Here is a 26,777-nt window from a genome sequence, read left to right as displayed (position 1 = left end):
AACTACTGCAATACAGCGAGCACCACTACTGCCAGCTAAATAAAAGATTCTAACTACGGAAGGCACTAACTACTGATAGGTATAGTTAGCAAATGAAAGATTTTAATACAGAACAAACAGTGTATTTACCTTAATAGTCAAAATATATATGATAGTTCATGACATCCAGTCTTACAAATTACAAAACTCCGCCATCTCTCTCCCCACGTCCACCACTGCTGGCGGCTCACCTCCAACTGCGCAACGCTACGCGCTGTTAGCATCCAGCTGCCGCTGCTCAACACTACACTGGCAGACAACAATGCAAACTAAACACAGACTGCGCACAGCACAGCCAGTGATTTTTCATACCGAGCGCTAAGCGGCGTTACCAATAAGAAAAACCTAAACAGCCTACTTACATAGCCCCCATGCTCCCCAAAAAAAATTTACAAATTGTTTTGGGCAGTGACCAATACAGATTTGAAAAAATTTTTCATAATTACAATAACAAAGAAATGAAATGCACACACTTATCGATACAATGTTGGTCAAAAGCTAAAATTTTCTCACAGTCCACAAAGACAGTCATGATCATTCATCAAAGTAAAATTGCAGTGTTTTTCTCAAAGTCTGAGTAGTAAAAGAAAATGCACATGGAAGTAGTGTATTTCCATGCAGTCTTGAAGAAGTAGTGTTGTCCTTCCAATGGAAAGACAGTGCTGACTCTTGATATGCAGACAGGTAATGGGCTACAACAGAGCAAACCCACAGCAGAGTCAGTTGAAGTTTTAAAGAATATTGGTACGTAGGTCGTCACAGAGTAGACCCATTGTAGTCCTGGTACAGATTACGGTATTGGTGGGCCACCAGAGGTGCAGACCCACTGCAGTCCTTGTAGAAATAATGGTATTGGTGGGTCATCAAAGGTGTAGACCCCCTGTAGTCCTTGTAGAGATGGCCAGCTGCCATCTGTTTGACTGTGCAGGCGCACAATCACCATTGAAGAGTCTTGCGGATAATATAGAAAGTCCATAACCACCACTTGTGCACTCACAAAAATTGTTTTTGAAGTGTCCTTAGAACCAGCAATGCTGTTATCCAGTCCCTTACTGAATTATTAACACACGTGCAAACACTATCAGTCCCTACTTCTCACATATTGTCCATATACAATGACCAACAGAAACGTGTGCAGCGAAATGTAATTTACAAGTTACTTAATTTGATGAACTGGTGTCAATTACAATTTTATAACATAAGAATGCAATAACAAAGGTACAAAATACATCTTTAAAGAACATAACAATACACATAACATTTGCAGTAGTACAGGCTTTACAGAAGAATCGAAATAGCAAATACATCAGTGTTACGAAAATTACGACATAAGTACATACATAAAAGATCAGAATAACTTTTGAAACATCAACTTCACACATGAGCATTAGAACAAAACAGAATAAATAATGTGTCAACATCTTTACAAAGTAAATAACATGTTATTAATGCAAATTATATTTCAGGATAACAGTATTCCTCATCATAGTGAATGTAGCTTAGTATTAGAAAAATTCTGCAACATAAGTCTTATCAGATAAACATATAAAGACAGGAAGAACATAAATACACAAGGGTACACAAACACATAGTGGGATAACACAAGGAAAGGACAGGGTTTGTTTTACTGCAGTATTTTGTAAACAAAACTTTCTTTACTTTTCGGAGATCTCCCTTCGTTCTTCATTATTTCCAAAATGTCCTATCTATACCTGCTTTCTGTACTTTTCTCATATAACCTCTCAGTGCATTTCTTCAAATCCATCGCAACTCATTATTTTATATAGGCTACCCCCTCTTAAGCTAACTTAAATCTACTGAGCTCAGATTCTAAACTAAGGTACGAGGCAATGCAGCAGCACAAAACAATTAATACAAACAGCAATGACAAAAAAGTGCAAGTAACCAAAGCAAGCAGCAATAAATATAATAACTTATACCTAAACATGACAAACCCACAAGCAGAAAAAATAGTACACTAAAGACAACAATGCAGATAAGGGAAAGTTATAATCACATCTTAATGACTATGTAATTAAAGTGGTGCACCACAACTTATTCTATGAAATAAATTACCAAGTACTTGAAAAGAAAATTATGTATGCAGTTCCTGTTACTAGTCCCTTCTTATTGTTCTTTGCTTTCCAAGTGCTCCTTTTTTTGAAGAATGTGGATCATAAAATTATTATTTAACAGATCTGTTGACAGAAAGTTTTCACATTAGCAAATGCATTTACTTTTATTTTATAAAACCAATGTTGTAACATAGCTGGAAAACAGATATCAACTGAAATAAGCAATTATTCAAAGTAAAGAATAAAAACATCATTCAATAGCTATGTGGCATTTCATAAGTCAGAAGAAGTTCTCTCAACTCTCGTAGAAAGACACTTGTCATAATCAGGTGTGCAGATGTAAGAATGTTTCCAAGAAATGGGCGTGTCGTATTTGCGGTGCTTTCTACAAAGGAATGTAAATAGCGAGGATAATGGCTTCCCTCTTTTTTGTTTTCACCTGTGCCTCTGAAAGGCACACACTAATGGCTTGATTCCAGGTTCGAATCCTGGCAGGGTCGCCATATGAAACGTCCCCTTAGAAAAATTGTACATGACTGGTCTATGTGAAACGTCCTCTTTGAACAATTATACACGAATGTGCTTAAACTGACACACAATATCTTAAGCGCAACGCAATCTGACTTCCAAAAATCCCTACGAAAGAATGGCCCTGAGTATCATTAACCTATACGTTTCACAAATCACTTACCTCACAAAAATCTTCGTTGCTCAAGCTACTGCAATACAGCGAGCGCCACTACTGCCAGCTACATAAAAGATTCAAACTACTGAAGGCACTAACTACTGATAGGCATAGTTAGCAAATGAAAGATTTTAATACAGAACAAACAGTGTATTTACCTTAACAGTCAAAATATATATGATAGTTCATGACATCCAGTCTTACAAATTACAAAACTCCGCCATCTCTCTCCCCACGTCCACCACTGCTGGCGGCTCACCTCCAACTGCGCAACGCTACGCGCTGTTAGCATCCAGCTGCCGCTGCTCAACACTACAATGGCAGACAACAATGCAAACTAGCCACAGACTGCGCACAGCACAGCCAGTGATTTTTCATATCGAGCGCTAAGCGGCGTTACCAATAAGAAAAACCTAAACAGCCTACTTACAAAACTACAAGTGATGATAGTAGTGATAGGACTGAGGCTAGTGAGACTAATGAAGTTAGGATAGGCATGTTTAACAGCGTCTTGGAAAAGCTTTTTTAATAATAAAGAAGCAAACACTAAAGTAAAGAGAATGGTAGATGATCTGATGGAAATTGAAGTAGTTTACCGACTTGATAGACCACAAGTGTCTCATATCAAGCTGTTCGTCTCGGCTTTCCCTGCACCCCTATGGTATGTTGGAAAAAAAATCACAGCACCAAATGAAAACTGGTAGGTGTGTTTCTACATCTGAAAGATGATGTCTATTCAAATTTCACGCCAGAAACATGAGAGTGCTCACTGAGTTTGAACGAGATCGTGTAACAGGGCTACGAGAAAGTACGGTGGCAAGACGACCAGGTTCTGGACGGCCACGTAATATTGCCAACGATGATGATGATGATGTCTGGTTTGTGGGTCGCTCAACTGCGTGGTCGTCACAGTCCCAATTTTTATACAGTACACTTTTTTTTTACACAGTCCAATCTAGCCACTGTCACGAATGTTGATGATGATGATGATGATGATGATGATGATGAAATGATGAGAACAACACAAACACCCACTCCCCGGGCAAAGAACTCCCAACCTGGCCGGGAATCGAACCTAGGACCCAGTGATCCAGAGGCAGCAACGCTACCCACTTTTTTTAAATCTCATTTTGTTCGTTTTCGTTCGTTGTAGCTGCTCGGGGCGGACGTCGCAAAACACCCTTTTCAGTTCGTCGTTGATCCATTAACTCAGTTTTTTTATTATAGAGGGCAGCTAACCCTCTGACCTACCACGTTGAGTTTCCGTGCCAGCTTTTTTAAAGATGCAGTTTTAAATTTATTATTCCTCTTTCACATCTTCAGCGGGCTCTGAGCACTATGGGGCTTAACATCTATGGTTATCAGTCCCCTAGAACTTAGAACTACTTAAACCTAACTAACCTAAGGACAACACACAACACCTAGTCATCACGAGGCAGAGAAAACCCCTGACACCGCCGGGAATCAAACCCGGGCGTGAGCCGCCAGACCACGAGCTGCGGACGTAGCATTACCGAGAGGGAAGACCATCGTGTTCGGCGTATGGCTCTGGGACATCGTACTACATCTGCATTAGCAATATGAGGTGCGGTTGGCACCGCAGTGACAACAATCGTTTACAAACCGGTTACTTCAATGCCAGTTCCGATCCAGACGCCCTGCTACGTGCATTCAACTGCTCCCAAACCGTCGCCATTTGTGACGTCAGTGGTGTCAAGCTATAGCTCATTGGAGCGCAGAATGGAGTTCTGTTATGTTTCTTGATGAAAGCTGGTTCTGCCTCCGTGCTAGTGATGGCCGTGCATTGGTTAGAAGGAGGCCAAATGAGAATCTGCAACCAACTTGTCTGCGTGCTGGACACACTGGATCTACACCTGGAGTTGTGGTATGAGGTGCGATTTGATATAACAGCAGGAGTACTCTCATGGCTCTCCGACGCACCCTGACTGCAAATTTGTATATCAGTATGGTGATTATATCTGCCGTGCTGGCCTTCATGAACAGCATTCCAGTGGGTGTTTTCCAACAGAATAACGGTCGCCAACATACCGCTGTTGTAGCCCAACATGCTCTACAGAATGTCGACATGTTGTGTTGGTCTGTCCGATCAGCAGATCTGTGTCCAGTCGAGCAATTTTGGTGCATAATCGGACGATAACTCCAGCGTCACCCACATCCAGCATTAACCGTCACTGCACTGTCCGACCACATGGAACAGGCATGGAACTCCATTCCACAAACGTAAATCCGGCAGCTGTACAATATAATGCATGCACGTTTGCATGTTTCTATTCAACATTCTGGCGGTTGCACCGGTTATTAATGTACCAGCTTTTTACATTCGCAATGACCTTTTTTCATTTCTACTTTAACCTGTGATCTTACAATGTTAATCACTAAATATATTACCTAGACAAATGTATTCCCAAAATTGCATTACTCTAAGTTAATAGAATACAGGAATATTCTGAAATTTTTCCTAGGAACTCCCCAACAGAATAGATGTAAGCCATGAGGAAATTCTTCAGTTTTGTCTTGAATCTGGGAAGATTACTGCTAAGATACACCACAGTGTTACTTATAACTACGGCATCAATATTCCGCCGAGACATGAACATGGTTTTAATTAATTGGGGCATCTTTTTACGTTATTTTTCGTTATTTGGCTTCGCTCAAGCGCTCCTGTAGGAGTCCCGATATGTGGCTGCATAAGATCGAGTTGTAATGTCGCAAATAGAATTCAACAGCTTGATTAAAACATACTTGTAACTTCTCTCTGTCTTAATTCCCTTAGAAAAATGTACATCTCATACAATACTCAAACTTTCCATGAACCATTTGTAATGTCTTTCATATTCCTCCATGAGAGAACAGCAACCTTCACGCCACCTTCAACATGTATACACTCTAGCAGCCGATGCTAAATGTATTGTTCTAGCAGTTTTCATACTTGTGAAGAGCGGCGCTCAGCATTATTTCTCGTGGACTGCACTGACAGCGAAACACTAAATGAAACTGCTATTTAGTTTTATGTCTGATCTGAGGCTAGTGGTAAAAAAGGGCGTGAATCTGCTGGGCATAATATGGCTAACATAAGAGTGTTTTCAATGATTCTGTAGCAGGCATGACTTCATCTTTAGTAGAAGATAACGGCTTTGTTAATCCATCCAAACAAGTATCCTTTACGTTTTACAGCATGTCACCTAATGGAAAGGTGAATAATCCATCAAGTTTTGACAAAAATTGAGGCACCAAACTCAGATTTCTCACTTTTCTGTGCTATGCAAACTATTCATTTGTAATTCTACACGTAATGTACTTTACTTGTGTCTTCCTCATCTTCTTGTCAGTTGCGTCTATCCACTTAACCGCAGTTGGGTGCTGTTTGACACTATTAAGAAATAGATAGCAAAATCTCAAGAAAGGATATTAAATGTTAATAAATACGTATTGTCCTACTTACTTGGAGACGGTTTCGTATCGCACACTGTATGTGGTACGTGGGGCCAATTGATTCCTATTTATTTGATATTTAATATATAAAATTACACCTAAGAAATTTTGTTTCAAAACTTACAATAATGTGCCAAAGATTTTAACTCACCACACCTCTAATTAGCTTTCATGAATGTGATAATTATGTTTTATGGTGTTGCATGTCCCAAAAGTTAATTTTTGTACAAACTTCACGCTGCCACAAATGAAACAGTTTGATATAGCTGACGTTAATACGTTTTCCCACCCATGCGAGTAGTCGAACAGGATACTACGTTGCTGCTAGCGTGTGTACCTAATGTTGCTGTGGTATGGGATAGGGGAGTGGGTAGTCTTGTGTACTCATTACTAGGTAAAGGTTATTCTACGGGACTCGCAGTACCGATTTAGTTCTCTGTAATATGTTTCGTTACACGCATGAATTCTTCAGTTCAACCAATTTGCGCCTGACACGGCAGTCAGTAGCTTTCATTGCTCTCAAAGGGCCCAGATCGTAGCAGTGATCAAGTTTCGTTGCACGTTTTTATTCTTTCCCGCACTCAGTTCGTCCCTTTCTCCAAATTATTGTGAGATATGTTTCGTTATTTTCATGAATCCATTGTTGTTCGCGTTTTTGCCCATCAAACTTGTGAAGTTGTTATGACAAAGAGCTTTTTGAGACTTTATATTATTTCTCATTTGCACCTGTAAATATGTAACATAGTTAAAGTAATTATGCATAGATTTATTTATTAAAAGTCTCATTCTAGCAGCTTGCCAGAATAGTCTGCGTACATTACTTTAGTAAGACAATGATAGACATCCAGGGTGGATCTTTGTAATTCACTGCTGGAGGAGAGGTACTTTGATGGACGGGAAAACTGGATATGTAACATAATGAGGTGGCAGAGAAACAGTCATGATTATCACTTGCGACTGAAACTGCATAAGATGAATCAACAGACACAATTGTGGAAAAGTAATTACAATTTCATTTTATTTTCATATAATTGCTTTTTTAGTAGATTCTGGAATTTAAAAAATATTACAGTTTTATAAATAAGAGTAAAATTAAGAAAGGCCAAGTCAAAACTTAAACTGATTAAAAATTGGTTCTTTATGAATCAGATTTCACAAAATAAAAAACGGAAATATTACACCAAACTATGAAAGAAAAACGTTTATGACCTTCATTATTTTTGCTCTAGAGATTTTTCATGCGTATTAAAAAATATGCCTTCACTGACGGCCGAGGTGATACTAGACACTTACTGTCTTCTGACTCGTTGAGCCACGAGTTACAAAGCGGCCCAGATTAGTATACTGACTCCACTCTTTTGGCTGATGCTGTGGGCTATCGTTGACACCGCAAGCAGTGTGATGTCTTCGTTGTGCGTGAATGGCGTACGTGACAAGGCGTGGCATAATAGTGCGTTCATTGCTGGCGGCATCTGGGGACGATGGCCAAAGTTGTCATCTCTTTGCCTCGCTTACATATAGGCACGTTGACCCACCACTATGACACAAGGGTGGATTGTCCGGCAGGGATTGTGACGTGGGGTCAACAAATGAAAAGTGCCTGGCAATAGGCTATTCCTTTGTCATCGAACATGAGTTTCTACTCCGACAGACCGCAAGCAGAACTTATAGAATATTATCTGGCGTCTAAAGGGTCCACGGCTGAGGGAGCCGCTACATGCGTGAAAACCGAGAGATGGTTTAGCGGAAGGGGTGTTGCCATCATTAATTCGATGTTCTGTAGCAGCATTGGATGATGTTTCCGAACAAGAGCTCCTGCTCTCAATCAGTTCCCCAAAACACCATTTACAACCAATCAGAGTCTCAGTCTAGTTTTCTTTCTTCTTATATAATATTAATATAAAGTTTTATTGCGTATAATTTAATATTACAGAGTAATACAAATTACTTATTAATATACACATATGAATAAACAAGACGAAACTCAAAAGTATTTGTGCTAACACGGTAGTCTCTCCTGAGACAAGCTGACACACAACTGTTGTAATTGGTTCTTGATGTCCTGGATAATGGCACTCTAACAGAATCGGAATCCGAGCTGGGACCGGTCTGTCGCTCTTGCTGGACAAGGGAGTACCTCAACATCACGCAGCCAGTTCTCAGAGGCACGTACCCGTGCCACTGGACCTCTCCAAAACATTGGAAGAATGAGACCTCTCCCTAGGTCGATGCCACATACGCCGATGATGGTCATTCGGGATTGTACGGAACGATCCCTTGTCCTCGTACTGCAGCAGCCGATGTAAAGAGGTTACGATGTGTTTCGTGAAGAATACGCCTTTGTGGTGGTCGTCGACCGGATCCCTGACGACGGAAAACCTGTCGTCACATTCCCATACAGACCAGCATTGGGGTACTGTTACGTCCAAATGTCCCAGAAATTTGTATATTGCACGATTCGACCACCAGGCCAAATGGAACCCACAATGAGGCCCCTCTTAAATTCTGTCAGCGCTGATATTGCTGCCTCACAGAAGTATGATGCACCTCCGCGCTCTGTGGTAAGTCCCGTTTTCTGAGTTGCAAACATGCGTTCCTGTTTGACTAATGCTCAGGCACGCTGTCGCATGTAGACTGGACCGCTGAATCACTCCCACTTCATTTTATAGAAAATATCTGGGACTATCTGGAAAGGCGAGATCAAGGATCCAATCAACTTCCTAGTAAACTGGTAACTCTGCTGCATCTAATCATCAACTAGTAATTATCAACTGAGTAAGGCGTCCCAGAAGAAGATTGTGGATTCTCTTGCTAGCAGAAATGACACCACTGTCTAGGCTTCAGGAGGTAATCGACGGTATCGGCGTTGTATCTCTCGCAGTGTGATTAATTTTTTGCTTGGTGAGTGTATATTCTAATTTTGAAAAATTGTATTTCCTGCAAGAATATGGAGCGTTTTTAACACTCCGTATGAATGGCCTCATAAATAACATCAGTCACTCAAGGAACATAAGGGTGACATGGTTAAAACTTTTTACGAAATGCAGACAGAATTGCAAATGATCAGCATCGGTGCCAGGACTGACAGCTGATTTTAAATGTACCATAAAATGGGCAAATAGAAACAATGCGGTGAACAGAATCGAAATTTCCAAAAAATTCCTATAATGTCCAAAGACAAATGGAATATCATTCGAAGTTGTGTTTCTCTACGTTGGTAGCGAACCAAAATAACATGGAAATTATGAATTTCTAAGTTGGCGACACTGTCTGCTGATGTTTCGTTCACTCTACGACAAACACCGGATGTGCTGCTTAATTTCCTTACTTCTAACTTTACTTATAGCCAACGGCCTTGCCGCAGTGGTAACACCGGTTCCCGTCAGATCACCGAAGTTAAGCGCTGTCGGGCTGGGCTAGAACTTGGATGGGCATCCGGTCTGCCGAGCGCTGTTGGCAAGCGGGATGCACTCACCCTTGTAAAGCAAACTGAGGAGCTACTTGACAGAGAAGTAGTGGCTCCGGTCTCGTAAACTGACATACGGCCGGAAGAGCGGTGTATTGACCATCTGCCTCTTCATATTCGCATCCAGTGACGCCTATGGGCTGAGGATGACACGGAGCCCGGTCAGTACCATTGGGCCTTCCAAGGCCTGTTCGGACAGAGTAACTTTACTTCTAAGTATCAATTTAAATATTTTTTTTCATTTAACGGTGTGGTGCTTGCTTCCACAGCAGGGGACAGCTGTTAATGACGCTCCACTGGCGTTTCTAATCATTCCTAAGGCTGAAAATGCACTAGCGCACCCCAGTGCATACTTCCTATCGGTGCACTGCCCTGCGTGTATTTTCAGCCTTAGGAATGATTAAAAACGCCGTAGAAGTGACCATTAACCGACGTACACTGCAATGAACATGTGTAACACAAAGTTAAGTAAATGGTAAGGACATTTGCAATCCCGTTTCATTAACCAAAAATTCAGTTTTAAAGCATATGATAATCTGACTTACATATCGACTACTTGAAACTTTACAGATGTGCTTTCGGAATTTGTGAGGTGAACAGAAACAGTAATCATCAGTGTATCTTCAGGAGGAGACCAGTTTACGGTAATGAATATCTATCTGGCTCTGTTCTCAATCTAGGAGATTATGTTGTGATTGAAGAACGTGAGAAAAGCAAGCAATAATTTAGAATGTATGGCTGTAAATTTGTTATTAAGAGGCAAAGATTATTTAGATGTATTTTTGAAGAAAAAAAGACAAGGACAGTTAAACAAGTTTATTCTAACAGATGAGGAGTTCTTTGTTTAGTCAAGGAGATGTTGTTCGAAATCTCCTCTTTCCTTCCAATGGAACTACTTGTAGATTAAAAGACATGATTTTTAAACGTTTTAATGGCATAGTGTACGACCGCTATTCGGAAAGGAAGGTCCGATCGGTTGCGAAATGGAAACCACTGTGAAAATAAAAAAAATATTTTATTTACAACAGATAGCTACACCTTCCAGCTACTTATCCACACAGTCGCCGCTCCGACTTGGACATTCGTTGTAGCGCTGTACCAACTTTCCAATACCCTCGTCATAGGAGGCAGTCACCTGTGCTTCCTGTCAATTCTATACGCTGGTCTACAGCTCGTTGTCTGTGCCAAAATGTTGTCCTCATGTAACGGAAACACCCACCACCTTAGTCGGCAATCGATGTTAACGTTAAACCTCTGCAAGGAATTTTTGAGAAAGTTGTGACCGTGGAAACAGAAAAGTGAGAGTGGGATTTGTTTCCGAAAGACTTCAGCAGAGTATAACCAACAGCAAACAGATGGGTCAGGAACAGACATTTTCCCAGCACAAAAGCAAGTTGTAACCTTACGCATTAATCTCGGTCTCCAGCCTGATTAGGCATTCCTGTGTCAAGCAATATAATAAAGAAGAAGGCAGTGCTAAGGCTAAACTAACCTTCCTCGACAACAACACTAAACACTTTCTTTTTATCTGTTCACACTACATCTGAAGAAAGTGATGGGACGCAATGGATGGCCATGCTAAAGACACTGCCCATTACATCTGCTCAGAGTTTCATCGGATTGTCATTGTGGTTTCCATTTTGCGCCTGGTCGAATCTTCTTTGCGAATATCCCTCATATTAATAAACAAAGTCAGTTCTTCAGTTTAATGTTACGATAAAGTAATTAGAGACATAACAGTTTTTGTTTGGAAAACAGAACAATTCATCGAATATTTTTAATTTTTTTTTGAAGAACATAAGTTTTGAAGAACATAAATTTGAAGAACATAAATTTTGTTTCGTAGTCTTCTAGATTCAAAAGAGATTTTGACATGTCCCAGTTCACCACAAAAACACCGCTGCCTCTATTCACCCCTCTGTGTGCTCTGAATAGAAATTTCAAGTTTTAATTTTTTTATTGAATGAAAGCTTGAGCTAGGTACCACGACTTATTATATGTTTGAAGTTAGGCAGAGGAGCTATAATCCTACATAATTTGTTTTCATATTTCTTTTATAAAATTATCAATTATTAGGGTTCTGTTCTTCAGTCGGTAGAAAACGGAAGCTTAATAGGATCACTGTCTGTTGTCTACCTGTCCTTTTCCTCAGAAACGGGTGGACGTATCAAGTTGAAATTTATGTCACATACTAAGGCCTACGATCATTCTGCTGTGTAAATAATTTAAGCTTCTAAGTCAGTGCAATCTGAAGATACGGTCATTTATGTTTCACATTTTGGTACTCGCAAACTCACTCTTGAAACCTGTAGGGTACTTTCTGTTGACCTAGAATCAAGAAATTGGAAGATGAAAGGATTCACAGTGCAAGTGAAGGGAAAAAACTCAGTGTCGATAACAGGTAAAAACCGTCGAGATTCTCGATTCCTCAGTGCTGGCCAATGTTTACCTTTTAAGTTGAATCCTGTTTCTATGAACTCAGTTTTACGTTAACAAGTGGAACAACTCATTTACGTAACACTCTTCGTAAAATGTTACCAAGATATTCCCGTTATTAAACGGCTCGTCATCGTACATTTAAATGTATTGCACCAATCGTGGCTGTTACAAACGTATGGAATAGAATTATTAAACATCAGATCCGAAATCCGTGCCAACAACTGTTATTTATATAAGCCCAAACATGTTCCGCCACCGAGCGGGGTGGCGCAGTGGTTAGCACACTGGACTCGCATTCGGGAGGACGACGGTTCAATCCCGCGTCCGGCCATCCTGAATTAGGTTTTCCGTGATTTTCGTAAATCGCTCCAGGCAAATGCCGGGATGGTTCATTCGAAAGGGCACGGCCGACTTCCTTCCCCGTCCTTTCATAATCCGAAGAGACCGATGACCTCACAGTTTGGTCTCTTGCCTAAAAACAACACCCATGTTCTGTCATCTATGTGGGTTCGTCAGTTGTTGTTGTTGTTGTGGTCTTCAGTCCTGTGACTGGTTTGATGCAGCTCTCCATGCTACTCTATCCTGTGCAAGCTTCTTCATCTCCCAATACGTACTGCAGCCTACATCCTTCTGGATCTGCTTAGTGTATTCATCTCTTGGTCTCCCTCTACGATTTTTACCCTCCACGCTGCCCTCCAATACTAAATTGGTGATCCTTTGATGCCTCAGAACATGTCCTACCAACCGATCCCTTCTTCTTGTCAAGATGTGCCACAAACTCCTCTTCTCCCCAATCCTGTTCAATACTTCCTCTTTAGTTACGTGATCTACCCATCAATCTTCAGCATTCTTCTGTAGCACCACATTTCAAAGGCTTCTATTCTCTTCTTATCCAAACTATTTATCGTCCATGTTTCACTTCCATACATGGCTACACTCCATACAAATACTTTCAGAAACGACTTCCTGACATTTAAACCTATACTCTATGTTAACAAATTTCTCTTCTCCAGAAAGGCTTTCCTTGCCATTGCCAGTCTACATTTTATATCCTCTCTACTTCGACCATCATCAGTTATTTTGCTCCCCAAATAGCAAAACTCCTTTACTACTTTAAGTGTCTCATTTCCTAATCCAATTCCCTCAGCATCGCCCGACTTAATTCGACTACATCCCATTATCCTCGTTTTGCTTTTGTTGATGTTCATCTTATATCCTGTCCATTCCGTTCAAGTGCTCTTCTAAGTCCTTTGCTGTCTCTGACAGAATTACAATGTCATCGGCGAACCTTAAATTCTCCATGGATTTTAATACCTACTCCGAATTTTTCTTTTGTTTCCTTTACTGCTTGCTCAATATACAGATTGAATAACATCGGGGAGAGGCTACAACCCTGTCTCACTCCCTTCCCAACCACTGCTTCCCTTTCATGTCCCTCGACTCATAACTGCCATCTGGTTTCTGTACAAATTGTAAATAGCCTCTCGCTCCCTGTATTTTACCCTTGCACCTTCAAAATTTCAAAGAGATTATTCCGTCAGTAGGTGTTCTTTATTCAGTTCTTAAATTTTCTATACCCAGTGACGATGGCAGAAAGGTGCTGAATCGTGTTGGGTTTATACAGTTGTCAGGATGACAGACGGACCTGAAATCCAATAATTTTGTCTGCAAAAACAAGTACTGCGAGAACTACAAAACCGCATAATGAACAATGGAGGACGTAATTATAAAACGAATGAAAAGAAAAGTCCGCAGATTAGAGGAAAGCAGAGGGAGCTGGCGGTGCGGCGCCGTGTCGCACATTGTGCGTGCGTGGGCGAGTAGCTGGGACACGGCACAGTGAGAGGGAAGCGACGGGACGGGACGCAGTGACGCGGCGCGGCGCGCGGCGAGGCAGCGCGCGCCTTTTGTGTGCTGCGCCCGGGCTGTTATCGCGACACTTGCCGCGCGCCCATCAGCCAGATGCGCCAAAGGACGGCGGGCGGCCGGTGTCCCGCGTCCGTGGTAGCAACGCTCCAGCGCGCCCGCATCTGCCAGCGTACGGTTGCTCCGCACCCAGCTGGGCATTCAACTTGCAACACCAGCCAGGGTAGCAAATAGAAAAATTTTACATGTTGCGCTTATACAGTACAGCAGAAGAATACATAATTAATTCTGAAGGTTATTCAGGGGTAAACAAAGTGTGAAATTAAGTACGCACCCCTCTGGCAGGAACAACTGTTCTAACCCAGATGCGAATCCAGTTGAACTGAGCTCGGATAAAAGATATTGATACCTGATTCCACGTTGCTTCAGTTCTGTGCCAGTTATCATCTGTCATACTGAATGGCCGAGTACCGGTGTGCAAGTTTCTCGTAGGGATCATTGAAACAACTGGTTTACGATTACACAATTCTTTCCGTCTCCAGTTGAACCTAACTGTTAAAACCACTCAATAAAACACGTTTCTGAAATAAGCTGCTTTCGGTTTTTTATTGCTGTTACAACATACACACACACGCACGCACCCCCCTGCTCAAGCGCAATTCACACACACATGACCACAGTCTCTAATAGCTGGAACCAGACAGTATTTTGTTGTGCCTATCTGCTGTAATACCACAACCCTGTATGGAATGCTGCATCCTTTTCCAGCCGCATCCCCAATCTCCCGAAGGGCATATGTGTAATATCGGCAACTTACACCAATTTAAACTACTGATTTGGTTTTGTGTTTTCTGGTTACCTAGTTATGTGGATTCGAACACACAGAAGATTTTCTTTTACAGAAAATTAGTAATTTGCACTAATTTAAGCTATTGTTTAGACATTGTTTACGTCGGGTCTCACCAATACGTGTGCAGGATGAAGGAAACACATTGGATTAAAAGCTGATGTACCATCACAATTTGTACGTTACACAAACTTCAGGCATATGATAGAAATAATTTTGATATTGTATATATGGAGTTGTTAACGATTAAGGTTTCTATATTTCTAGTCATCGAAAGACAGCTACTGTTATGTATTCAAGCTAAAAACAAATTGTATCCCTAATAGATATATGACATGATAAATTTTCAGTCAGAATTAAGCATACTCATGTTTTATTGGTGTTAGTTAAAGGAACTGTAATGACGACTATATAGAAATGTAAGATTTTACTCCTACAAAATTTAATTAATTGAAACTAGGAATTTCATTCAATAAAAGTAATCCCTCTCTTCATTTCAAAACGATAGGGTGATTATCTTTTAAGTAAAATGATATATGCAAATTAACGAAATACATTGTTGCAATGTAAAACATGTAATTTATGGTCTTAATAGAAACAGATGCTTTCCTGTCCTCATCTACACCTACATCTACATGGATACTCTGCAAATCACATTTAAGTGCCTCGCAGAGGGTTCATCGAAACACCTTCACAATTCTCTATTATTCCAATTTCGTAAAGCGCACGGAAAACAATGAACACGTGTATCTTTCCGTACGAGCTCCGATTTCCCTTATCGTGGTGATCATTCCGCCCTATGTAGGTCGGTGTCAACCAAATATTTTCGCATTCGGAGGAGGAAGTTGCTGATTGGAATTTCGTGAGAAGATCCCGTCGCAACCAAAAACGCCTTTCTTTTAACGATTTCCAGTCAAAATCCTGTACCATTTCTGTGACACTCTCTCCCATATTTCGCGATAATACAAAACGTGTTACCTTTCTTTGAACTTTTTCTATGTACTCCGTCAGTACTATCTGGTAAGGATCCCACACCGCGCAGCAGTATTCTAAAAGAGGACGGACAAGCGTAGTGTAGGCAGTCTCCTTAGTAGATCTATTACATTTTTGAAGTGTCCTGCCAATAAAACGCGGTCTTTGGTTAGCCTTCGCCACAACATTTTCCATGTGTTCCTTCCAATTTAAGTTGCCCGTAATTGTAATACCTAGGCATTTAGTTGAATTTACGGCTTTTAGATTAAACTGATTTATCGTGTAACCGAAGTTTAACGAGTTCCTTTTAGCACGGTGTTCTAGCAATAGTGGACACCAAAGGATCCTGAAGAAGATCCCAGCAGACGGGTCGAAACGTCTAAATTTTATAAGAAACATGGCGCGGCCTAATAACCCAGAAGATTTTAACTTCAGTGAAAACGGTCACGAAAGCCTGCAGACTTACATAAAACGTCAGATATTGCTGAATATAGTTACCATTGAGACTAACACATCTTTCAGCCCTTCCTCGCAGCCAGTTACGCACTCGTTCAAGTACACCTGGTTCCATTCGGATTGCGCCACGTTGGTCAATCGCTCTTGCAACGTGTGCGCATCGTCGAACGTTGGAGACTAAACCGCAATCCGAAGAAAAGGTGGTGCCTCATGGTGTATAAACAACAGTGGTTGTCTCCCTGCTAGGGAAACGTTCTCCAATTGCGCTGATAATTCACCATGCAGATATCGGGGATCTACAGCAGCTGTTGGCAAAGTGTGTTGCCTTGTGAGTCTATCACCGACAGTTCCCGCCCATACATTGATGCTGAAGCGATGCTGATGCCTCACCTTCACTCCTCGAGGATTCGCATCTGCCCATACGTGCGTATTGTGATAATTTAATATGCCATTTCTTCAGAATCCTGTGGATAGTGAACGGCCCATATCTCAACAGGTATTTATTTCCAGATATGTCAATATCGGAACTTTTCCTTCAATTTTGGCCAATATTGCCTCCAGTAGGAAAGATATTTTTGGACTTGGTGTTGAGCGAGTTCACCGCTTGAGCGAGCAACTAGATGCACTGGCACTAAGAAATAGGATGTTCCCTTCGCCGTCAGCACCGAGTGACAAAATCAATAGCGTTGTAGGCAGAGGGATTCGTCCGCAAGCGATCGGTGTGTAAGCTTCATGAGGCATGCTACGATTGCATGCTCGTAGCCTTTGTGGTTGACGGCGAACACGGGTCTCCCGGCCCTATACGGATAAAAGGTTGCATAATAGTGAGTGAAACTGTCTGAGTATTACATTTTTTATTTCATAAATTTGAACTTTAATGTGGATTTTATGAAAACCAAAGGAGAATAAAAAGTGTTATTGAGGCACAATTATCGGTATTCGCCAGTTGGTACGTGCCGCCTAAATCCAAAATTCGCCTGGCTAGTGGAGCATTATACTTACAAATTTATGGGCGAGAAAAGCTATCACTAACTGAACTGGTCGATGTTTAACATCAACAATAACTGTTATTAAAGAAATTTCATATCTGATCTATACCTGGTGTATGATGTTTGGTTGGATTAAAATGCAAAGTGAAAGGATATCAATGGTAATATTCGCTGATAACATTGCTATTCTCAGTGAAAGGGAAGAAAATGAACAGAATGAACAGTTTAATGAGTATTGACAGAGTAAATCGAAGAAAGACGAAATTAATGAGGAGAACCGGAAACTTAATCTCAGGAGTGGGCATCACGAAGTAGACGAAGTCAAGGAATTCTGCTACCCACCCAGCAAAATAATCTATGATGGACGGAGCAAGGAGGACATGAAACGCAGACTGGCACTGGCAAAAAGGGCATTCCTGCCGAAGACGAATCTACTAGTATCAAACATTGGGCTTAATTTAAGGAATAAATTTCTGATATGTACATTTGAAGCACAGCATTGACTGATAGTGAAATATGGACTGTGGGAAAATTAGAATAGAAGAGAATCGGAGCATTTAAGATGTGGTGCTACAGACGAACGTTGAATATTTGGTAGAGTGATAAAGTAAGAAATGAGAAGGTTCTGCGAAGAATCGGAGAGGAAAGGAGTATATGAAAAACACTGACAAGGACAAGGAACAGGATGATAGGACATCTGTTAAGACATCACAGAATAACTTCTATGGTACTAGAGGGAGCAGAAGAGGGTAAAAACTGTAGAGGAAGTCAGAGATAGATGAAGAGGTTGGCACTGGAGAGGAATTCGTGGCGGACCGCTTCAAACCAGTCAGAAGACTGATGACTAAGAAAAAAGGGAAAAAAAGAAAACAAGATTTCTTAATGTTCCTGCGAGTTTGATCAAAAGAACTCATAATGCATAGGCTTTTATTAAAATGTGTTTAAATAGCTTCAATCAGATATTTTTTCATGGCCTCACAGAATTATTAAGTAAGAGTATTTTGGCTGGTGAAAGCTGAGAAGCCAGCAAGCAAAATGAAGGTTACAGGTAACTGTTCACAGGTATTTCAAGTAACAGTTTACAGGCCCTTGTTGTGGTTGTAGATTGAAGACTGGTGGTAACTGTTGAGCCTGATTTTTGTTATTTCGTTCAAACGAAGGTGCTCAAATAAAGTATAGTACTGAGCATCTTGGTGAGTAACGAATAGGTAAAATTAGCCCTGCACCCAACGAAAGTGCAAACAAATTTCACTTCATCTATGAAGTACTGGTATTTGACTCAAGTTATTTAGAAACACCAAGGGAAACCTAATTCGTAGTCTGGATTGTGATATTAAGCTGCTTCCTCTCCAAAGCGTGTGTACTGCTGTGCCTTGCTTGTAGTAGTGATCAGAAACGCAGAGAGTACGAGTGTAATGCTGCAGGCTGTTAGCTCGCTTCGAACTTATCGACTCGATCTCTGTTACTGAAGCACACAGGAGTGTAAAGCTAATCGTGATTTACTGTTAGTACGGAAGATGACTACACGAGCTAATAGCTGTAAAGTATCTGACAAGGCGAAATGGCAGCTTTAACGAAACTATGTTTTGTGATGCTGTGGAGGGTGTAAGACGAAAATTAACTGATGCAAAGTAAATAACTTCAATTCTGTTCCAGTATTAGGAGGACCCATATCTGGAATAAGTTTCATGTTTTTCATGTTATAGCACACTCTTGAAACGAAGGACATATAAATTTCGTACATTGTAAACGAAATGGTTGTACTCTTCTTTATTCCACCTCCACCACGAGAAACTATATGCACTGCGGCAAATGAAAAGTCAGCACGGAATAACGTCACTATTATTTCCCTGCGACAAAAAAGCTCGATATTTCTATGTTTGATCATAGCAATTTGTGTTTATGGGCTGACAGCGAACTGTGTAGCTTATAATTAATTTCTGTAATTTATTTTAATAATTAATCACCATTTAAGAATTCACTTCGTCCTCATGTCATGTGTTCTGGTACTGTCGTTACAGATTCAGTAATGGCCCGAAAGTGTGTGTATATCAACGTAACTGTTAGACATTCCCTGAATAGATATTAAATATTAAAATTTACCGCCGGCCGGAGTGGCCGTGCGGTTCTAGGCGCTACAACCTGGAGCCGAGCGACCGCTACGGTCGCAGGTTCGAATCCTGCCTCGGGCATGGATGTGTGTGATGTCCTGAGGTTAGTTAGGTTTAATTAGTTCTAAGTTCTAGGCGACTGATGACCTCAGAAGTTAAGTCGCATAGTGCTCAGAGCCATTTGAACCATTAAATTTACCTCAGTCTTCGAATAAGTTTTATCCGTATATATGAAAGAACAGTATTCACTGCTATCTGATCTGTCATTATACTGGTATATAACAATCGTCATGTGCAATGGCTGCTTTTGTCATTGAGGCAGCTCGGACGTTTTGCGACATTTCAACTTGCACTTGCGAATGGCTATAAAGCCGAAATCATGTGTGTGTGAAGTAAATGAATAGTAATTTACAGTTTAATGGCGGAAATTTCTTTCAAAAAGGTTGCGTATGCAGCAGGAATGCCTCGAGTTCCCAGTTATACTTGCGAACTCGTGCACTCGCTCTCCTTTCTGAGCGAGTCGAGTCCACTCGAACACATCAAGAGGGTCAGGTGACTAGTGGGCCGCGGCGGAGACTCGCGAGTCGAGACTTCGGACCAACACCTTCTGATACACAGGCCTCACGGCGGATTTATGGTGTCATCAACGCTGGGCTAACACCCTCTGCCGCTGCAAGACAGCCTGTGCGCTAGAGCCGATGAACGGTGTATTTCTTTCGTGAAACCATAACAAATTCACTGACCGTTCAATTTGCCCTTTACAGAGAAATTTTGCCGCCCTTGTATGATATCGCGTGCAATGTGGCACACTGATTACAACACAGTGTGATCTCGCTACAGAATCCTAGATCCATTAGTCAGTAAATGACACTAACGGAGATACTTTGTAACAGTTAACAGACAGGATGACGAAATTATTGTAGAGTTCATAAATTTATTACTGGGACAAAAATGTAGATGTAATTCACTGCGGCATGAGCCGCTCATCAATGATCGCATAGATATTGGCGATATTGTCACAGTGAAAAGTTTAATTACAAACGCTCATTTAACCAATGCAAAAGCGTGAAATAAGACTCATTTGTGGTGTATATGTAATGGCTCTTGCGGACTCCCATTAGATTCAATTGCTCACATAAAAATTTATTTTGTTACTTTCACTCTCATCAAAATGTTTTGCCATATCTTTCAAATAATCAGTAACGAATAGCAAGTGGTCTTTTCCAGTGCTACCATTGTTTTTCCTAGTAAAGTTCTCCAAGTTATCAATATTGTTAATTAAGTCATTTAAATGGTTTATGGTTAAAGGGAACTTTCTTGCACCAAGTTTTGAGATTACACTTTTACCTTCATATAAAGACATACTCAGGTCAGAAGTCACCACAACAGAACACAAAAGCGTAGGAATATCTTCGACGTCTATTAGAACAAAAGTTATGGAACTTTCTGACTTCATCAGATGTCAGTCATTAGGCAGCTTGATACCCACTAAACATTTAACAAAACCATTAAAGTCGACAAAAAAATGTCTTTCCTGTTCATGCTGAGCAGGAGTTGCTACACTCGCTGCAATAGCTATTTCTAAGTCTCTATTTTCTAGACGCTTTCGTCTCTCATCTCCACTTTCCCTCGAACAAGAAGCTGACGAAAGATACTTCGGACAGTTAGGCAGAATGGATGGTATGGCTCCTGTTTTAAGGCGAGGTTTTGGAAGTGGCACAGAATATTTCTTCCCTGTGGAACTGTCGAAATATTCACTATGTTTCAGAATGACGTCTTCAGTGAAGTGGAGCTCGCAGGCCTTGGAATAACGGGAAAATCTTTTATCAGCTACATATAATAATCCAGAGGGGAACTAATGCAAACACATGGGATTAGTGTCAGTTATCTTCAGATCAAATCGATTATTGAACACTCGGTATTTCAGGTTAAAAGGCTAAAGCTATTCTTGCATAAGTAAATCACAGTTTTCCAGTGACTCAGTAATGTATGTAATGTAGTTGATCTTCTAGACAACGACATGAAATGAATCGAATTCATGTTGTTAATGAACATCTAAAGAGCGTGCTACTTAAATATGTGATTGGTTGCTCCCGCTCTCTAAATTAAAGAACACACACCCTGGGACAATGTAACTGAATTGTAAAGAACCTGAGCTTACCTTCGAATTCTGTGTAACCTGGAAATTTTCACGATGTATTGCAGATATCCATTTCTGCTTTTAGGAAAAGAAAACACCGCTACTCGCGGCCCATTTTCGTAATTTCCTCTGCAACGTGGAACACAACACTTATACACCATTTCGAACGATTAAATCAAATCTCAGAGTTAAACGGAGATGTAATTTCGACGAATCAACCACTATACTTTGAAAGTAAACAGAACACAAGTTTTGTTTCCCGGGTAGGTTAGCCAACATAAACACAGAATTTCGAATTGCTTATAAAGGTAAATCCACACGAATTAAGCACAGCGTCTCACGGTGCAGATTTCTTATCGCATATTGCTTTGTAAACGGTGCTACTTTTTCTTGCAGTGCTTCATATACTCATTTTCATTAAACGAACAATGTATCCTAACGGTGCCTTTTGTTACGTGGTTGGTATGGCTATTAGATCCAGCTTTGGCCACCAGCAGCGCTAGTTGTAGCAGAATCTGTCATTACACCAATGGCCTAGTGGAAGTGACGTCACATGGCCTACTCGTCTTGGCTGGGAGGCCTGTATGTTAGAAGGTGTTGCTTCGGACACACGGAGATGACGTTACAAGACACGCTGACGAGTTTAAATCTGGTATATGGAACTCATTTCTGATCTCTAGTTGATAGTTTCATTTCCCTATTCTGGGAGGTAACATGTTTCCAAAGATTTAACGTTGCTCTTTCTTCTCCCTTTTTACTCGTTTCATTTCTGCACGCCTAATAGACAACGGTTTTGGGCATATTTTACGTATTCTTATCTCTGTCTGTTCCTACACTCTTTTCCTGTCTACTGCACCTTCCAAAGTTATTACTTCTATACCAATAACGTATAACTGTTTCTGGTAACGAAATTCCATAGAAAACGAAGTCGAGGAAGAAGTAAAAGTATGTTTACTTCTTCTCTTATCTCATTTAAAATATGCTACTACCACTCTTACAAGCTTTTAGCCGAATAGTAGTGTATTTTAAATTACTTTAAACTTCAATTTCCTGTTTACTCAATTATCTACGTTTCACTTCTATGTAATTAGTGCGACCCTAAGGACGGTTTTGAAATTTTTTCATCTCTGCTATAGTAAAATTGACACGCAACAAATGCGATCAATACTCTTGTCAATAAAATAACTATTCCTTTTTTTAAGAATTTTTTCTTTCACGTGCGTGATATTTTCCTATTTGCTTAGATTCAGCCATTTCCCTTAAATTTTGTTCCGAGGATGGGAAATTATTGGGTTTTGTTGTCCTATTTTGATGTTTAACACATCGTTATTCTGCTTTGTTTCTCTTCATAAGTCTCGTCCCCAGTCTCTCTCTCTTACCATGAATATACACTATGTGATAAAAGTATACGGACATCTAGCTGAAAATGACTTACTAGTTCGGGGCGCCCACCATCGGTAATGCTGGAATTCAATATGGTGTGGGCCCACCCTCAGCCTCGATGACAGCTTCCACTCTCGCAGGCATACGTTCAATCAGGTGCTGCAAGGTTTCTTGGGGAATGGCAACCCATTCTTCACAGAGCGCTGCACTGAGGAGAGGTATCGATGTCGGTCTGTGAGGCCTGGCACGAAGTTGGCTTTCCAAAACATCCCAAAGATGTTCTATAGGAATCAGGTCAGGATTCTGTGCAGGCCAGTCCATTACAGGGATGTTATTGTCGTGTAACCACTCCTCCACAGGCCGTGCATTATGAACAGGTGATCGATCGTGTCGAAAGACGCAGTCGCCATCCCCGAATTGCTCTTCAACAATGAGAAGCAAGAAGGTGTTTAAAACGTCAGTGTAGGCCTGTGCTGTGATAATTCCACGCCTCTCCATGAAATACACGACCACACCATAACACCACCTCTTCGAATTTTATTGTTGGCACTACACATGCTTGCAGTTGACGTTCACTGGGCCTTCGCCATACCCACACCCTGCCATTGTTTACCGTGGTTCGTTACTCCACACATTTTTCCAGTGTTCAATCGTCCAATGTTTACACTCCTTACACCAAGCGAGGAGGCATTTACCGGCATGATGTGTGGCTTATGAGCACCCACTCAACCATGAAATCCTAGTTTTCTCACCTTCCGCCTTACTGTCGTAGTACTTTCAGTGGATCCTGATGCAGTTAGGAATTCCTGTGTGATGGTCTAGATAGATGTCTGCCTATTACACATTAGGACCTTCTTCAACTGTCAGCGGTCTCTGCCAGTCAACAGACGAGGTCGGTCTGTAGGCTTTTGAATGTGTCCCTTCACGTTTCCACTTCACTATCACATCGGAAACAGTGGACCTAGGGATGTTTGGGAGTGTGGAAATCTTGCATGTAGATGTATGACACAAGTGACACCCTATCACCTAACAACGTTCAAAGTCCGTGAGTTCTGCGGAGCGACCCATTCTGCTCTCACGATGTCTAATGACTACTGACGCCGCTGATATGGAGTACCTGGCAGCACAATGCACCTAATATGAAAAACATGTATTTTTGGAGGTGTCCGGATACTTTTCATCACATAGTGTAGCTCTACGTTCATTTCCCGTAGCATGTAGGTATCCCATTGCGCACGTCTCATTCTTTCCTTCTTCCAGCTGGATCATGTCGTATGCGAACCACATGATTTGCGTTTATTTCGTTTTTACTTGCTTTCAGATTCTGAAATTTGCTTTCACTTGATTTTTTTGGACGGCAGTGGCGATAAAAAAAAAAGACTTAGATTACACCCTGTTAAACAACAGCTAGTCTTCTGTCATTTCTCTACCCTCCATATGCTTTAGATTGTTACTGTGTTCCTTAAAAATAAAAACAGTATGACATAATAGTATCAGGATATGTTGTTTTCATTACAGCGATAAATATTGGAAGAACTAAGAAAATAAAAGGGAAAGGAAATTCAGTTTATACATGTAAAGTCTGAGAAATTTCAATAAGCAACTACACCGAAATAGATCTGTAATTGAAGCGGTTACAAAAGATTTTTGCACAGAAGCACTCCTTTATGTAACGCAGAAAATTGCGAATAACGGAAGGACGAGCTCCGAAGCTACTGCAAGAAATTGCTTCCGTGCACTGGGCTCGTGTTACGTAATACATATTCAAGAATTGTCGCTGTGTGACAGAACGAGGAGAAGCCATTTACTGGTGAGATACACTTTACTCCGACGAGACTTTTCCTAGGTAAGCGAGAGCGAAATGGGAAGTCTGAAAAACGATGTTTCTTATTTAAGTAATAATTGAAATTGCACCAGTTACTTATTTTATGATAAGGATAAAAAAGTAACTGGTGCGGTTTTCATCGTTTAAATCACAAATGACACAGTTGCAGGCTTTCCTGAGTAATCTAATACAACGAAAGAAATTATGTTGCATTCATAGGCTACTGTAGGTAGAAATGCGAATAAGAGGGTAAAATTAAGCTTTGATGTTTTTCTTGATTCTATTTCTTGTTGTAGATCAGAACCTTGGGAAATCATCTTCTTTGGGACTCAGAAATTATATTTGTCATTAAAAAAGTCGTCTTTGCCTTCGTCGATAGCAACAGCCTATAGTATTGTACATCGTTCACATGTTATCTACGAATGTCAGTCGTGAAATGAAAACAATATGCGTGAGTGACAGTTTGAATGTAATGCACATAAAGAAGTATGAAAATGAAGCTGTGAACAGTCGAAGGGCTAGGGCCACATTGAAAATCGTGACCAACTGTTCGTTACTTACTTTTTAGGGCTTCACCGCTCTTCAGCAGTTGTTCTTTATTTCCATTCGCCAGTTTCACTATCACGGCAATATTTCTCTTTTAGATCTCTCTTCCCTTACTCCCGTTCTCCACGTTAATCGCTGTCGACCACGGTTTCCCCTTCCTGGCGGCCTTTCCAGGATTGATCTTGGCCATCGTCCTTGCTCCACAAGTCGTACATGGCCGTACCATTGAACACCACTATTTCAGTTCTTTGCACGAGTGGCTGTTCCATGTCCATTATCTCTTTAATTTCCTCATTTCTAGCTGCCCTCCTTATTCCATCCATCTCTGCTGCCTGTACTCTGCTTCTCTGCCGCTCCTCCAGGATTAATCCTTCTGCACTGCATATTACACTGAAAAGCCAAAGAAACTGGTACACCTGCCTAGTACTGTGTGGAGCCCCCGCGACCACGCAGAAATACCACAACACGACGTGGCATGGACTCTACTAAAGTTTGCAGTAGTGCTGGATGGAAAAGACACCATGAATCTTGCAAGGCTGTCTATAAACCCGTAAGAGTAAGAGGCGCTGGAGGTCTCTTCTGACCAGCACGTTGCAATGTACCCCAGATATGCTCATTAATGTTTATGTTTGGAGGTCAACGGAAGTGTTTAAACTCAGAAGAATGTTCCTGGAGACAGTCTGTAGCAGTTGTGGACGTGTGAGGTGTCGCATTATCTTGCTGGAATTGTCCAAGTCCGTTGGAATGCACAATGGACATGCTGCGGTCGCAGATTCGAATCCTGCCTCGGGCAGGGATGTGTGTGATGTCCTTAGGTTAGTTAGGTTTAAGTAGTTCTAAGTTCTAAGGGACTGATGACCTCAGATGTTAAGTCCCATAGTGCTCAGAGCCATTTGAACCAGAATGGACATGAATGGATGCAGGTTATCAGACAGGATGGTTACGTACTTGTCACTTGTCAGAGTCGTATCTAGACGTATCAGGGGTCTCATATCACTACAACTGCACACGCCCTAAATCGTTACAGAGCCTCCACCAGCTTCAACAGTCCCCTGCTGACAAGCAGGTACCATGGATTCATGAGGTTGTCTCCATATCCGCACACGTCCATTCGCTCGATGCAATTTGAAACGAGACTCGTCCGACAAGGCAACCTGTTTCCATTCATCAACAATCCAATGTCGGTGTTGACGGGCCCAGGCGAGGCGTAAAGCTATGTGTCGTGCAGTCATCAAGGGTACACGAGTGGGCCTTCGGCTGCGAAAGCCCATATCGATGGTGTTTCCCTGAATGGTTCGCACTCTGACATATGTTGGTGGCTCAGCGTTGAAATCTGCAGCAATCTGCGGAATGGTTGCACTTCTGTCACGTTGAACCCTTCGTTCCTGTCGTCGTTTGTCACATTCTTGCAGGGTCTTTTTCCGGCCGCAACGATGTCGGAGATTTGATGTTTTACCGGATCCCTGATATTCACGGTACACTCGT

At 41.2% G+C, this 26,777-nt stretch overlaps 1 protein-coding gene and 1 pseudogene across 9 annotated transcripts in view; both read left to right on the top strand.

Moving 5' to 3' along the window:
- LOC126284265 (RIMS-binding protein 2-like) overlaps nucleotides 1-26,777 on the top strand; it is a 1,431,128-nt gene that overhangs the window by 109,019 nt on the left and 1,295,332 nt on the right. The window lies entirely within an intron of this gene.
- LOC126285497 (5S ribosomal RNA) lies at nucleotides 9,598-9,711 on the top strand (annotated as a pseudogene).

This window comes from Schistocerca gregaria, chromosome 8, assembly GCF_023897955.1.
Source record: "Schistocerca gregaria isolate iqSchGreg1 chromosome 8, iqSchGreg1.2, whole genome shotgun sequence".
In the NCBI taxonomy this organism is placed as follows: Eukaryota; Metazoa; Arthropoda; class Insecta; order Orthoptera; family Acrididae; genus Schistocerca; species Schistocerca gregaria.
Note: the sequence above shows the minus strand (reverse complement) of the source record. Positions and strands in the feature narration are given on the sequence as shown.